The 14,478-nt window shown below is 49.4% G+C and overlaps 1 protein-coding gene and 1 non-coding gene across 2 annotated transcripts in view; one reads left to right on the forward strand and one right to left on the reverse strand.

Moving 5' to 3' along the window:
* The window catches only part of LOC135903884 (kin of IRRE-like protein 3), a 612,412-nt gene that overhangs the window by 466,009 nt on the left and 131,925 nt on the right, over nt 1-14,478 (reverse strand). The gene's annotated exons all lie outside the window — the stretch shown is intronic.
* TRNAS-UGA (transfer RNA serine (anticodon UGA)) lies at nt 6,875-6,947 on the forward strand. Its single transcript has one exon. It is a non-coding gene; the product is annotated as a tRNA-Ser (tRNA).

A 14,478-nucleotide genomic window follows, 5' to 3' on the forward strand; every position in this document is an offset into this window, starting at 1 on the left:
ACTTACTCACGTACTTACTCACTTTACGTGAGTACGTGAGTAGACTGCTGGCTCCGATGCCGGAGCTTCCATACTGCCCCTCCCTCTGCGAAGACGATGATGGCACTGGACCACGGCGGCTTGCAGTGACGGCACCGCACTCCCGGCGGCGGGCAAACCTTGCAGACTGCTGCACCGAACGAGGATCGTCGAGGAACGAGGACCGGCTGCCAGACCGGACGACGGTGACAGAGGAGGAGCCGGCGGAAACGCTCCTCAGCGAGCGCCAAAGCGGCAGCTCGCACCGCGGAGGTGGTCACGCAACAGGCTAGGCGGGCGTCACTACTGGCCGTGGAACGGGCGCCGCCCGCGTTCCCCACGATCATGGTCCGTCCCGAAACGCAGCCAGGGTCCCACGTCACGGGCGCCAATGTGGAAACGGCGCGGTCCCCCAGTCCACACCAGCAGGCCCCCGTCCTGGCCGCACGCGCCCAAGAGCGCCCAGCCAAGCCTCGAACCACCACTCGCGCTCACGAGTCACTTTGTCCTCCCCTTGTTCGACTGCTGGCTAGATGCCGTAATTCCCATAAGGTAGCTAGATGTTTACCTATGACGTATATGGGGAAGTAGGTGCTTACTATCAACTGCCAAAGTTCCTCAAACCAGGTCTGACGTCCTTGACAGATTTATACCACAGGATTTTCGAAAACTCTAGCACGTAAACAAAAGTCACACAATATTACCTTCACAGCGTATGACTTTTGCCTTAAATCTTCTTAGACTACTGAGGATTGCTTACAATTTGAAAGTTCTGGAATTTAACTGTGCTGTGGGGCCGGTGTGACGCCATGACATTGCCTACACACCGTGTTAACGCGTTTAGGAGGTGAGAAATTTTGGCATACCCACGTATGTCGAACCCGCGTATCGCACCCGCGTGGTGGTTGTGGTGATAGTGCAGCAGGCGCGATTAGCCTGGCATAAATAGCCGGCAATTGTTCCATCTGAGCCTCCTGTGAGTGTCACTATGTAGGTCACCAGGTGTTGAAGAGCCCCTTGTCTGGCATGAAGGCTATCAGCAGTCGTTGCACTCTCTTTCTGAAAGCTGCAGGCCCTCCGGGGAAACGACGTCTTCAATGTTCCTGTGCGAGAGACCATTTTTTTGCAGGTTGTCGACCATCACTTATCTTTCTGTGTCGAACTGCGGAAAAGAAATGTTCGATGTCGCCAATATCACCACAGAAGGCACAGAGCAGGGAAGCGCATCGTCCAGTCTTGAATAATCGAGCCGAAGTGTACGCGGAGTCGGTTCTGATGCGGTACAGCAGCCTTGCTTCGCTCCGAGTAAGTCCATGGAAAACACAGGCTTGGTGTGGAGTATGGTGGGTTGCATCTGAATGCGGATTGCTTCCTTAGAGTTCTCAAACGTCTCTGGTGCTCTTGATTTTGGGACACATGTCAGTGCCAGGCGTGCCAGAGCGCCAGATTTTTCATTTCGTTCAATTCATACCTGGGATAGTATCCATTGAAATTTTCGGTTAGTAAATCCCATGATCATTAGAACGTTGATCATTGCCAGAGATTGCCTTGTAAGCTTGTCTCAAGGTAGGCCACAGTGTAAGCGTTGTAACGACGACTTTGAGTCCGTCAACACCTCGATGTCACGTGCGGAATAAGCGCGTAGTCATCGCAAGGCCGTGGTAATTGCGGCACTTCCTACTGTTCTAGACGAAACTACGCGATCCAGGCGGCCAGACCATGTCAAGTTAAAGGAGGGTATGCAGAATGCCACTGCGCAGCTATCTGTGCATACACCGACCCGTCTGTGAACACTTGTAGGTGGCTTTGAAACGCCGTGCGCAAGTGGTCTAGCACAAAAAACTTTGCTTCGGCAGTTGAAATGGCGCGTTTCGTCACTGGGTGCGGTACACTGAGGCTGCAGGGAACGTCCGACAGAGTCTGTTGCGGCTGGAGGTGGCGTTATGGCAAGGAATCCACCAAGCCCATTGAGGAGTACGTCCAGTAGTAGGAGTGAAGGAAAAGGGTTTACTTGACATTAGCTGCACCGTTACAGTTACGGAAGCGCACTCCACGCAGGAGTAAGCTAAACATCCGAGTTCACATCAAGACACATAGGCCCCACTGCACGAAACGTCTCCGCTTTTAATACCATCATCTTCCCTAGATGACTTGACTAGGGAATCTGATGAGTGTATCGCAGCCGATCACCGTCGAATCGGTTGCGATACCACACCCATGCTATCGCAATGCTCGGCAGCATCCCTACCACCGAAGCATACCCCCCCCCCCTCCTGCTATGCTATGGTATAGGTGGTAGGGTAGCCCCCGGGTAATTCAAAGTCAGCGCAGTTCTTCGGTAGAATTTGACGTTGGCCCTCTTCATCAATAGTTCAGGCTGTCAAGCAGTGTGTGTGTGGGGGGGGGGGGGTGAGGGTCGGGGGAGGAGGGGGGGTCTTTTGTGGACCTGTCAGAAGTCGGTGTCAACGCTTCGTTGAGTTCTCGGTAGGCGCTGATGGATGGGTGGGTGTTGCCTCGCGGCAAACGTATAATTAACACCATTAGCCGTGTTGAAACGTAACGAACACCTCCGCCACCGAAAATTCGATTTGAGGGTGGCCAGCTGTCAGGTTGCCCGATACGCCGATGTTCGGTCGCGGCCTCGGCGAATTACCTTAAAGTGATGGCTGATGTCACATTGTATCTCGAAAGCACAGCCCTCGCTTCGTTGTGTCCTTCTCCCTGGAAATACACATGCACACACACACGCACAAGCACTGGTCGGCGTGCACGAGCGATGAGCCTACCGGTTGCTATGATTCCCGCATCACTTTACAACGTGCTACCCGTCTCTCTGTCTCTCTCCTTTGTTGTCGTGATCAGCTCTCGGGGAGACAGAAATAGGCAGCCTATCTCAAGGACATCGATTTAGATTAGTGCTAAACGCATTCCTAAAAAAGTTATCCGAGCTCCTCTAATTAACAGCTCTGGCCATGTTGAAACGTAAAAGTACCATAGTGGGTCAAGAAGACCCCGTTTAGGCCACTACGATCCTAAAAATCGAAAGGTGTTAAGTGCCGCATGGAACTGCGAGCGAGTTCTTGCTCATAACCGCCGGAGAAGCGCCGCACCTGCGGGGGCTCGCCCAGCGTCAGCAAGGCCTGGGATGCCGAAAGGCGGAGTGGAAGAGCCTCCGCTTGATTACTAACCTTCTTGTTTGAAGCCGCCTGAGGTACTCCCATCGCCAAACGAAGTCCCTCTATGTGCACTGCTTTCAAGTGCTAGAATGGGCTCGGTGATGGTGATAGAGAATGCGGCTCGTTATCATTGTAGCGTTCAGATTAAGCATAGAGATAGGATTGTGTCCCCAATGTGCACCTGCCATGCGACGAAGTGCGTTGAGTCTTTGCACTGATGCAGCCACAGCTTTTTCAACTGCGCGTAGCCATAATAGCGTGCTCTCGATGGTGATGTCCAGGAATCGAACTCTAGCTGCACGGCAAATTCGATGGCCTCTAATATTCAACGACAGGCGAGTTGACTTCAGCATCAATCTCGGGAAAAGCACGAAGGCAAATTTTTCCTATGATAAAGGTAGGCCAAGCATCGATAAGTGATGATCGATGGCGGAGATTGCGTCCTGGGCTATACAGGCCAAACATTCGTGTTGGTACCCTAAGATCCAAATGCAAATGTCGTCCGCGTAGATGGACATTTTATCTGCCGTCCAATGGTGCCCTTAACCTTCAGTGCGTCTGCAAGGGTGGCCATGGCAACGTCAAAAAGCATGGGAGGTTGGACACTTCCTTGTGGGACGCCCAGGTAAATGCGTCGCCTTTCGCTCGTTATATTTCCGAGCTTAACACGAAAGTGTTTTTCTCTGAGAAATTCATAGACGAATCTAAGAGCGATTCCAGCGTCATCCAGGGCTTTAAGTCCGTTGATGACGTCTGTGTGAAGCACACAGTCGTATGCTTTAGCAACGTCAAAAAGATGGTGAATGTCAAAAGGCCGTCGACGCGATGGTGCTCGATGTGGCTTAGTAAGTCCAAGACACTGTCTTGCGCACTCAATCGTGGGTGAAATCCGGTCATACATGGTGGCAGTGCACTTGTTCAATATACCAAGTTAAACTGGTACATGTTAGTCTTTCTATCTACTTTCTTACGCATTACGCATAAGGCTTTCTGGCCGATATGAGCCAAGGTTCGCAGGATCTTTTCCAGACTTGAGCACTGGCGCCACCCATGCTGTCTTCCACGCTTCTGGGATCTCGCCTGTACTCCAAAGCTGATTAAATATGTCGAGAAGGGCTTGTTTTTGCTGATATGGCCGGTTTGGCAAAATCTTAGTGCTGATATAATTGGGGCCCACAGCACAGCGTCTTCTTAATTTGCTAAGCACCAAATCCAACTCACAAGATGTGAATGGCATATCCATCGTATGGAATCAATGACATGACAGAGGGTTCGCCACTCCTGCCTATCTGCAGGATTTGTAGACATCTGCAAAATATTCTGCAAGGGTTTGTAAATATTTTCCTTGCTTTAAAGCAAGTGCTTCGAATGGCCTGTGTCAGCGAATCTTTCCGGATAGGCTATTGATTACTTTTCATATCCTTGTCATGGGAGTAAACGCCAATAAGCTCTCACAGAAACCAGCCAATTTAACTCGTGTTCACCTTTTTGTGAGACAAAGGATGATAGCGTCTACTCTATTATATTCAGTTTGCGCAGAAGAATTTCTCTTTTTTCTCATTAGTTTCCGGGTCCGCTCTCCTGCGCGCTGCGTAGAGATTCTTTAATTACAAGTGATGAGTAAGAAAATGACCTGGAAGTTTAAACACTGAAGTAGCCACTCTCTTCCTCCGCAACGTATGTTTGAACAACTCAATAAGGGATTCATCCAACACTTCTCTGTATGTGTCCCAACGTGTCACAGTACAGAATTGTTGGTCAGCTGTATGAAATCCGATTATGTTTGCCAATACTGGGAAATAGTCGCTGCCCATCCTGTCTGGGGCCGTTGTAGACGATACCAAAAGGTCTGTAGAGTTTAACACAAGGTCTGTGACATTCCATGAATCTGGTGGCTTGAAGAAAGTAGGTTTGCCATCGCTCGCCGCACATAAATCATCAGCATCCGTGGCAGCGACAAGTTCTTTGACGTGCAAATCTATAATCATATCTCCCAAAGCAAATGATGTACAGTAAAGTCCCCACAGATTATTCTAGGCGAGGGGCAATGAATGCAAATGTCCTTTAAGAACGCCTCAATGGAGGCCTTCCTTCGTGGACTTACATACACCACACTGTGTTTTCGGTTTCCTATGCACACTTGCGCAGCGGCGACGTCCAATGAAGTAGAACAAAGGTCTTGCACTGGTAAGGTAACGTGAGGTATTTCGCGCCTGATGCATATCATTGCATTGCCATTTGTTAATGAAGGTATACTCGGATTGACGTGTCTGATGTACCCTGAAATCGTTCTTCCATTTGGGAGACCAGCTTCCGAGAGGGCTAGAAATATAGGGATCCGATGTCTCGAAGGAAACGACTAAATTCGCACAGACGCTGTAAAATACCGGCGCAGTTCCATTGCATTGTTAAGAGCACTTTTCAACGGCCGAATGGGCCAGGTGGCCGAGAAATCATCGTTATACTACTAAGGGAATGTGGAAATATAGCAGAGCGTTACTGACTCAAGAGCCAGCACTGCTTCCAGCATATCCTTCATTGAGATCGCAGGCATCTTTGCGACGTGTGAGAGTAGTGCTGTGAACAAAGCGCATGTCACATGTTGGCAGTTTTCCTGCTGGGTGCTTTCAAAATGTACTTGAGGTCAATTCACTGCGGCTGCAAAGGTGCGCTTTTCGGACTCTTTTGGAACACATTCTCCAGCGGCGTTGACCAGTTGCGTTGACTCAATAACTCCTTTTGTCGGTGTGAGACGCGGGAAATTATATGCGTAATCTACTTCCAAACCACTTAGTTGTGGCGCGCTGGACGTCTTCTTGTTCTATGGTACACTTGCGTCCTTTGGACCCAGGACAAACATTTTGTTTCATCGCCAAACAGCTGTCTTTGCAGGACATCGGTCGTAGGTAGCTGGGTGGTCGCCGCCGCGGTTTGTGCGCATAGTCGCATGTGCGTATAGTGAGAACACCGTAGTAGTAGTTCAAGTGCAACACTTAACCTTGCTATCACTGTCAATTTATTGACATCCTCTCGAAAAAGTTCCGAAGAGTATGCGTAGCGTGCAATCTCGTGCGAGTCATGTAAGTATAGGCGTTTGTCAGTTTTTGCATGCGCATTATACATTTAAAACCTTATGTCTATACGTTACAGTTTATAAAAACGCCGATAAATGTTTGTGGCATTGCAGTATCATGTCCTAATTACGGCAAAGTGGCATTCGGTACACGGAGGCACATCTTCCTAGCGATGAAGCATTTCCGGTTCCTGTGGAAATTTTTCGCAGTTCGTGTAAACGACGGCCTCCTCGACCGCAAACCGCGTAGGGTCATAGCTTTACAGCCGGCATCGGTGAACGTTCACGTGGCTCTTTGCTGTTAACGAGAAGAAAGGGGGTTAACCGAGGGGCCCGATTTTTATTAGTCATATCATAAGAAGCCAACAAACACTGACACCAAGGACAACATAGGGGAAATTACTTGTGCCTAATAAATGAAGTAATGAAATGATAAATTAATAGAAATTAAAGTGGATGAAAAAACAACTTGCCGCGGGTGGGAACCGAACCCACAAGGACGTTCCACGTCCGCCGCCAAGGTCTGTGAGTGGCGGCGCTAGCTAACACTCCCAGGCTTCTACTAGGACACATATGTATTTCCCAAGAAAGTGGATGGGAAAACAGCGCCGTGGTAGCTCAATTGGTAGAGCATCGCAAGTGAAATGCGAAGGTTGTGGGTTCGGTTCCCACCTGCGGCAAGTTGTTTTTTCATCCACTTTAATTTCTATTAATTTATCATTTCATTACTTCATTTATTAGGCACAAGTAATTTCCCCTATGTTGTCCTTGGTGTCAGTGTTTGTTGGCTTCTTATGATATATCTTTGCTATTAAGGCTTTTTAGATCGTTTCCTGTATGTGGTTGCAAAGTTCCAAGCAAAAACGTTGAGGTGTTTATACCTACAGGAAGAATTCTAAAATTTCACTAACTGTTTCAAGCAGTACCCCAAAAGACATTCTGGATATCACATGTACCTTTGCTCTAAGCACCTTCATTTCTAAAATTTTATCCGTTGTTTTTATCTTGCCCATGCTTCGTACTAGCGAAGTTTCCTCCTTGTATGCTTAGTATTAGGCATACCGTTAGCGTTTTGGTCTGCTGGAAAGCATTTAGAAGGCCTCATTTAGTAGAAATATAGTTTCACCCAGTGCATCCAAAGCACCTACAAGTACAATATTTCACACCATATTCCTTTAAGCATCACAGCACCTTTCAGCAACACTCCGAATGACTTGCAACGAATGGATGAGGACGTTAACGAAAAATATCATAGAATACGTTTCAGAATTAGTATGCAGAGAACCAAATTATGTTCAACAGCCTGGTGTAAGGACAAAGAATTTATGATAGTCAGTTTCTAGAAGTTGTGCAGAGAGAAGAGAGAAGAGAGAAGAATACAGGAAGGCAGGGATGTTAACCAGTCAATAGTCTGGTTGGCTACCCTACACTGGGGGAAGGGGGAAGGGGAAGAGAAAGAAGGGAGAGAGAAGGTGTAGGTACGCGTACGGACAGCACTTCAGTTAAAGTCGCTCGAGCAAACCAGAAGTTCTGAGAAAACACAAAAGTGCCTTCACTGCCTTCTGAGCCGATGATCGGTCGGGACGGTGCTCTAATATTGTCTGTTCACTCAGAGGACGATCGTCTACTTTCCTCAATGTGTCGGACAAATACTGTCTTTGGGCTTGAAATTGAGGACAATGGCACAATATGTGGTCAATGTTCTCCTCGCATGCGCAAACATCACATGCAGGACTATCAGCCATTCCAATTAGTGCTGAGTAGGCATTCGTGAAGGCCACTCCAAGCCATAACCGACACAGAAGAGACGCTTCACGCCGGTGCACACCGGCTGGAGGTCTGAGTTGAAGTGATGGGTTTAGTCGGTGCAGTCTTGTGCGTCTTGTATGTACATTATTCCACTCTGCTAAGGAGATCGTGCGTGCCAGAATGCCAAGTTGTCTCGCGGCGTCGGTCCTTGAGAGCGGAATGGGGACGCAGCGGTCTTCTTGGTTTGACGTCCGAGCTGCTTTATCGGCGTCTTCATTACCAATGATACCGCAATGACCTGGTATCCACTGAAAAGAGATATCATGGCCTTTTTCTCCTAAGTGATGGACAAGTTCTGCGATTTCGCACGTGAGCTGATCGTGAGTTCCATGTCGGAGAAATGAATGCACACATTGCAAGGCCGGCCTGGAATCGCAGAAGACTGCCCATTTTCTAGGACTTTCAGTATTTATCACTTGAAGCGCGTCGCGGAGAGCCGCGAGCTCCGCAGCTGTAGACGTAGTGACATGGGAAGTCTTGAACCGCTTGGTTATTCTCATTGCTGGTATAACTACAGCGCCGCCGGAACTGGTTGATGTAGTTGATCCATCAGTGTAGACGTGTGTGCAGTCGCTGTATTTCTCGTACAAGAGAAATAAAGTTAGTTGCTTGAGCGCTGATGATGGCAAGTCCGACTTTTTCTGAAGTCCTGGGACTGTAAGGTTCACTTGAGTACGGCGCATACACCATGGAGGAATAGAAGGCCTTGCCGCAGGTGTGTAACCTGACCTGAAAGAGGCACGGTGCGCGAAGACAGTCGCACTGAAGGTCGTGTGGGGCCTATCTACTGGGAGACTTGCTAGGTGGTGGGTAGGGTTCCGGGCGAAGTGTCTTAGGTGCACACGCATTGTTTCAATGCTAATGTGCGTTCTAATAGTGAAATCTTGAGCCACTGCAATAACTTCAGTCGTTGACGCACTCCGCGGTAGACCGAGACATATCTTGAGTGCTTGGGCTTGGATGCTTTGGATTATGTTCAGGTTAGTTCTGCAGGTGTTGGACATGACAGGTAGGCTGTATCGCAGGAATCCAATAAAGAGGACCCTGTACAGTTGCAGCATAGAGTGTATTGGCACTCCCCAGGTCTTTCCTGCAAGGAACTTAAACATATGGCAAATTCCTGTCAGGCGTTTTTTCACATAGTTCACATGAGGGGTCCAGGAGAGATTTTTGTCAAGGACCACCCCTAAAAATCTGTGACTCGTGCTGTACGAGATCATGTGTCTGTCGACGGATATCACGTATGGCGACATTGATTTCCTGGTAAATGCCACCGCTGCGCACTTCTCGTATGATATATGAAGTCCTTGTTCTCGAAGGTAGGATGATGTCAAAGTAGCTGACTTTTGAAGCCGCGCGCGAAGCTGCAGTCGCGTCACAGCCGACGTCCAAATGCAAATGTCGTCGGCATAGATGGAGAGCCTAACAATGCTTGGCAGGATGTCGGTGAGTCCAATGAGTGTTAGACTGAAGAGCGTTGGGCTGAGTACTCCGCCCTGAGGCACCCCACGGTTACTGTAATGCTGGGAGGTCGGGCCATCCTCGGTAAGTACGAAAAAGGATCTCGTATGTAGATAGCTACGTATCCAAATATATACTTTGCCGCCAAGTCCTACTGCCTCTAACGCGTTCAAAATCGCTTCGTGCGTTACGTTATCGTACGCTCCTTTAACATCCAGAAACAGGGCAGCAGATAATCTTTTGCAGGACTTCTGGTGCTCGACGTACGTCACCAAGTCGATAACGTTGTCTATGGAAGAACGGCCCCGCCTGAAACCGGCCACTGCATCTGGGTATACCTGGTAATGTTCGAGGTGTAATGTTGAAGGAAGACGAAGTGATTCTTTGATAGAACGCTTGTGCTTTTGTCTGCGCTTTTTCGCTTTTTTTCCCTGCATTTCTGGGAGCTGCCGCTCCCTCCTTGCGGCAATGGATGAAGAAATCTCCGCGGACTTTCCTGGTGTGCAGCCGTCAGGTCGGCTAGCGTCCAGGAAACGTGGAAGTGCGTCAAGCGATACCGACAGCGAGGCCACTGAGATATGTTCGGACAGCTGCGACTCGTCGGACGATGACTTCCAGGTCGTGATGAGTAGATCAGCGAAAAGAAGACTACTGCAGGCATCTTCGTCGCCAAGTGCTTCTACCGTGAAGAGTGCACCGCTGCGCTGGCCGCACACTGTGCTCTTTATGCCCGTGGACCCGGCGACCAATTTGCGGCTCCTCAACAGGCAGGTCCTCTCTTCCTTACTCGAGAGAATCGCACCAAATGAGATTAAAGACGTGCGAATAAACCCGCGGAAAAATGTCCTGGCAGTTGATGTGCTACATCGTAGTGCCCTACAACACCTACGAAATATAACTGATATCGACAACGTAAAGGTGCGATCAATGATCCCTACAGGCGGCGATGGTACTGCGGGCGTCATTTATGACGTCGACGTTGCCATTCCTAATGACGACTTGCCAACGCTGATAAAGCCAACGACAGAAGGCAATTCCATTACAAGAATTTCCAGATTGGGAAACACACGCTGTGTGAAGATTATGTTTGAAGGAGACAGCCTTCCTTCCCACGTCAAAGTAGGACATGTCCGCCATCCAGTACGACCATTCGTACCGAAGCCCCTCCAGTGTTTCAAATGTTGCAAGATTGGCCACGTGAAGGGTGTCTGCGTGAACAGTGTAGTGTGCCCGCGGTGCTCAGAGTCCCATTCAGAAGACGCCTGCAGCACACATGTTCTAAAGTGCCCGAACTGCAGTGGTCCTCACAAGGCCTCATCAAAGAATTGCCCGCGGATGCGGAAGGAATTCACGATTCTAAAACGCATGGTGCGCGACAATTCGACGCATCGAGAGGCTGCTACCGCTGTTCGGCGACGTCGGCATCGACACCGAAAACGTTCAAGAAATTCCGCAACTGAAGATAGGTACACGCCAGCTACAGTCAGAAGGGCTGCCGCATCTCCGCACTGCGCCACCAAGACAGATACAAGGAAAGCGAACAAAGAGGAGAGCCTTGCTCGTCCTGAAGAATGGCCTGAGCTACCGAGGGCACACCTCCCTGCTAAGATACCTCAAAACGCACCGGCTTCAACGGCTTCTGCCACTGTTGAAGCGACGCTGGCTGATGATCTCCAGGTCATCAACATTCTGCGGTCGCTCATGAGTGCCATTCGCGGTATACTTACCAACATGAAGTCTTCGTCTGCGCAAAGCGCACTACAGGTGCTGGACACTTTGAGTCCAGTACTTGCAGCTCTTGGTTAAAATCATGGCTCTCCAGAAGCCGTCGTTTCGTGACGAAGTCCGAAACGCGTCGATATTTCAGTGGAACGCCAGAGGACTGAAGTCACGCATGTCGGACTTTCGACAGTTTGTGTTCACGAATAAGTTCCCAGTCATCGTCATCTGCGAGCCCCTATCAGATAACATCAGACTGTCCGGGTATGAATGTTTCATGTCCGCCACCCACGGAGAATGCAGCAAGATCATCGTATTCATGCGACGTGATCTTACGTATGTCCATCACCCAGTGTCGCCTGACCAAGAAAACCAATACGTCTGTCTGACAGTGAGGAAAGGCAAGCTCACTTTCACATTAATTGGAGCCTACATATCGCCCTCAAGTCGGTTGGACTGCGAGAGATTACGGCGAATCACCACAGCGACTCCGCAGCCTTTGGTGATTACTGGAGATTTTAATGCCCACCACCATCTCTGGGGAAGTTCTAAGATAAACTCGAGAGGCAGAAGATTAGTGTCATTTGCCTCCGAACAAGAACTATGCTTGTTAAATGATGGACGCCCCACCTTTCTACGTGGAACTGCCTACTGTAGCTGCCTGGACCTGACCTTTGTTTCACGCTCCTTCACTAGAAAGGTCAGGTGGTTTCCGGATATTGAAACGCGGGGCAGTGACCACCTACCCACTTATCTTAGGGTTGAAGGGTTGACGGACTCCAGGTTAGCCGCCGTCACACAATGCATCGACTGGCCAATGTTCAAGTCAATTGTCGAAGACGGCTGTCGTGATGACTTGGCCACTAGCCTAGAGGACATCATAAAAGGTGCCCTAGAGGCTGCGAAACATTCACTTCCGAGAACGTCCACACGCACCGAATACGACATTGAGCTAGAGAAGCTTCGTGCAATTCGTCGTCGTGCAGAGCGAAGATACAGGCGCACGAAGTCTGTAAATGACTTGAGGTTGGCCAGAAGAACTCAAAAGAGAATTCAGCGTCGCATGGACAAACTTGCATCACAAAGATGGAAATCATTCTGCGAATCTTTGGATCCACGAAAACCATTGTCTCACATATGGAGAACTGTTCGTGGTCTCCGTGGAACCCCTCAGCAGCGCCACCCTTTTAAGTCTTTGGCCCTTCACCAACAATGCAGCGAGATTGACGTAGCGGAAGCTTTCTGCAGGAGGATTGCTGGCGAAACTAGTTGCGCTGGAACATCGACGCTCCGCCACTCACCGATTTCACGCGACTCCCGCATGGATAGTCCTTTCTCCATGGACGAGCTCGAAGCTGCACTGGCCTTGTGCAAGCGTTCATCTTCACCAGGCCCCGACGGTATAACCTACCGTGCCCTGTGTAATCTGGGTGATGAGGCTCGAAAAGTGCTCCTGCTCCTATTCAACAGCTCCTGGCGGACAGGTACGGTTCCCCAAGAATGGAAGACCAGTCGCATAATTCCACTGCTCAAGCCTGGCAAGTCACCTGTAGACATTGCATCATACCGACCAATTGCGCTTGCCAGTTGCATCGGAAAACTAATGGAGAGGATGGTTCTAGCACGGCTAGAATAGAAGTTGTGCAAGAGCACATACATATAAAGACCTACAGACACAAAGGACCATCATCATAGAGTGCCCATTCGTCATTGATGTACAAGCCAACAGTTTTAGTCTTTCATTCCACAAATTCGTAATATGTGGAATGACTTGCTCAGCTCCATTGTCTTTATTTCAGGCCTGAGTGACTTTGAAAGTGCGCTTGAAAAGCATGTTGTGCCCTGCTATTTGTGTTTCTAGTACTTTTGTTTCAACTATATTCCAAAACGACCTAAGGGCCGCGAATATACTTAGTAATAATTTTAAATAATAGACACAAGTCGGCAAATTTTTGCGCATTCATTTGCTGAATTATCTTATGTGCATACTAAATAACGCATAAGTTACCTCCGGCCGTGCTTAAACTACAAATGTCACCGGACTTCCCTTCTGCAGACCCCTATGAAAAAAAGCCCATACAGAAACAGAAGGTTGCCTGAAAAACAGAAGAGCCGACGGCCGGCAGGAAACGAAAACAAAGAAGAGTAGCAATGTGCGCCAAATCGGGAGAGGAGGCGAGACTGAAAAAGAGCTGCACAAAGGCCTCCCGAATAAAAGAGCGTGCTGAGAAAGGGTGGCGGAGGGGGCCCAGGGTTTAGAAGGAGAGCGCGATAAAGGGCTACCAACACACACACCGCGCGAAGAGGGTTGCGAGAGAGGATGAGCGACGGGGCGGAGAGGGCAGCAGGTTTCGAAGGGAGAGCACTTGGCGGACCGAAACGTCGCTGAGCGCCCAACCAGTCAACATGCCAGTCGGCCAGTCGGCGAATCCCGCAGAGACGCCACGACCGGCTTCGCCGTAGGCCTGCCGATCGCCTTCTGTGCACCCGTCGACCACAGCTGGGCTGCCGGAGAGGAAACGCGCTCGCCACGGCCACGAGTGAAGCCACGCTTTTGCGGTGGGCGGCCAGACACGTTGACCTTGGTGCTCGAGCCGACTTCTTCCGGAGAGACAGTGTTCTATGGTTTCGCAGCGAACTGCCGCCCTGTGGCACACAGTGAACCTTGGCTGCTTCAGCTTTCCTCAGCGCCGCCGTCATAGACTTACATGCAGCCTTGACAACTGCGACAGGCGAAGGCAGTTTTCTGGTGAAGTACAGTGACTGCCGTAATGAAGAGGAGCAGTCAATGAGTTGTTCATTCATTTGTATGACGAAGATTCTGTGTCTGTACTACTGAAGATTACGTACGGCATCTGTACATCTTTTCTGATGGGCTAGTGTCACCCCCGTTTTTCATTATTTAATAAGCATTGGGCTACTCAACGTAACCCTTCGGGTTGGCCGAAGACTGCTACTTCAGGCCCCGTCGGATATCGAGATTGCAGCTGAAGGACTCCCCCGAGGTTATTCAAGCTATCTGGAGTGCAATCCAAATCTAGGGCTTCCTTCAGTGAGGAGTATGTGTGAGCACAGCTAGACAACAAGGTAAGCGCACATCTTCAAGATTATGTTGCTCAATATCACTCGTGTATTTCATTTAAAGCTTTAGCTTTCTTTTTCTACACCGCGACATTTTGAGCCGATATTTTATCTCTATGGGATATTTTTGAATTCTTTTAC

The sequence above is a fragment of the Dermacentor albipictus genome, chromosome 1, assembly GCF_038994185.2.
Source record: "Dermacentor albipictus isolate Rhodes 1998 colony chromosome 1, USDA_Dalb.pri_finalv2, whole genome shotgun sequence".
NCBI classification, from domain to species: domain Eukaryota; kingdom Metazoa; phylum Arthropoda; class Arachnida; order Ixodida; family Ixodidae; genus Dermacentor; species Dermacentor albipictus.